This window comes from Meleagris gallopavo, chromosome 1 (assembly GCF_000146605.3).
Source record: "Meleagris gallopavo isolate NT-WF06-2002-E0010 breed Aviagen turkey brand Nicholas breeding stock chromosome 1, Turkey_5.1, whole genome shotgun sequence".
Taxonomy (NCBI): Eukaryota; Metazoa; Chordata; class Aves; order Galliformes; family Phasianidae; genus Meleagris; species Meleagris gallopavo.
The window spans coordinates 172,922,724-172,924,671 of NC_015011.2; the positions used below are offsets into that span (position 1 = coordinate 172,922,724).

The following is a 1,948-nucleotide window of genomic DNA, read 5'->3' on the forward strand; positions in this document are numbered from 1 at the left end:
CCTCCAGCTGACTCAATCTTTGGCTCCTGCTGTGAAGGGGTGCAGTGTATGGGAACTGTTGAGTCACGGCCCAAAGCACCGATTGAGCATGCGGGGAATGGACCAGCTCAGCTCTGGGAGCACAGGTGAAGGCAATTCAGCTGTGCAAATGGAAGGGGTGCAGCATGGCTGCACCTCTCCTAGATCCCATTTAGGGGCTGACTCCCACTGGGGATGGATCTCTTTCTGGCGATCCTTTCTTGGTGGAGCTTTCCCCTGCGAATTTGGAATCTACTGATCTGGGTGAGCAATCTTCTTCCCATCTTTTATAAAAGCACCTTTCTTTCTATCCTACTGTCCTCCTGGTCCTCCTGTCACTCCACCCCTGGTGTAATGCTATTGATGATTACATCATACTGATTGGTGACACACCGGAAGGGCTCAGAGGAGTTGCTGGTAATGGCAGGTGCATTTCCAGAGTCTCCTGGGTAGCACGAGATCAGAAGCGCTGCTTTCAGCCATGGGAAGCAAAGGCATTCAGCAAGCACTCAGCCACGTGTGCTCGGCCTCTGGGAAGGAAGGAGCGCTCTGCCCACTGCTGTGCTATGGGGCAATGCTCCTCTTGCCTCTCATCACTTCCTGTTGGGCTCCAGGTGGAGATGGGAGAAAGGCAGTGGCTGTGAACTTCATGCTCACACAGCCTAAGTACCATCAGGCACCAACTGAACAACAACTCATTGCTCTCTTTATTACATGGATGGTGGAAGGCAGCAGCCCCATGCCAGGCAGCACCAGCCCTGCTATGTCACGGCCACGTTGCCAGGGGCAGCCACCAGCTCCAGGAAGCACCCTGCAGCTGGCACAGCCATGTCACAAGAGCACAACATCGGGGAGGGGGGGTGCGTTCCAGAGCCAGCTTGGTGTCACAGCAGCCCGGAATGCTGAGCAGAAGGGCAGTGCCAGCCAGAGATCGCCGCCGAGTACCCAAATGAGCGAGGCTGTGGCGGGCAGGAGCAGCCCATGGGGATGGATGGGGCTGCTCCTCCTCTCCCTCACAGCCACACATGGGGACAGGGACACAGCAGGACGGCGAGACGCTCCTGTGCTCACCCACAGCACAGATAAGTCGCACCCAAACTGGAGCCCACCTCGCTCCTGCAGGACCCTGGCAGCTCCCACGGGTCCCTTGCCCTGCCCTAATGTTAGGGTGCTGCTTTGCTGAGTCCTGCCCCCACTCCAGGTGCTGGAACCGGACCTGCTGATTGCAGTGGCCCTTTCCACACAGCCCTGGGGACAGCAACCCGGTGAGCAGGGCTGTGCAGGGGAGGGCAACACAGGGAAGCAGGGCAGGAGGCTGCTCCTTTCTTCCTTCCTCCCCCTCTGCCTTGCAGATGGACAGCCCAACACAGATGGCTCCAGATGACCCAGAGTGCTGGAGCTCAGCCCTCCAAACTGCTGTCCTACAAAAAAGGTCAGTCAGATCCATACTGTAGCCTGTCTTGCTCGTACAGGACAGTGGAAGCTCCCCACAATCCTCCAGTTTTTACCCCAAAACTCTTAGTCTGCTTTGCTGAGTCCTGACCCCACTGCAGGTGCTGGCACCACACCATCTGATTGTGGTGGCCGTCTCAACGTGGCGTTACTGACACAGTGGGCCCCAAATGGCCAAGGAAACCATTTTCAGACCAACAACCCGGTGAGCAGGGCTGTGCAGGGGAGGGCAGCACAGGGAAGCAGGGCAGGAGGCTGCTCCTCTTGTACTTCCCCTCTGCCTTGCAGAAGGTCAGCCCAACACAAACGGCACCAGACGACAAGAAGTGATGGAGCTCAGCCCTCCAAACTGCTGTCCTACAAAGAAGGTCAGTCAGCCCCAAACTCTAGCCTGTTGTGCTCCTAATGGACCAGGGAAGCTGCCCAAGGACCCCTTGCCCTACCTCAGTGTTTGGTGCTGCTTTGCTCAGGCCTGTTC

General features: G+C 57.4%; 1 long non-coding RNA gene across 1 annotated transcript; it reads left to right on the forward strand.

Annotated features, from left to right (window-relative positions):
* Positions 1-597: 597 nt before the first annotated feature.
* Positions 598-1,834, forward strand: LOC109365439. The gene is made up of 2 exons (XR_004158645.1): positions 598-1,450; positions 1,572-1,834. It is a non-coding gene; the product is annotated as an uncharacterized LOC109365439 (long non-coding RNA).
* Positions 1,835-1,948: the final 114 nt, after the last annotated feature.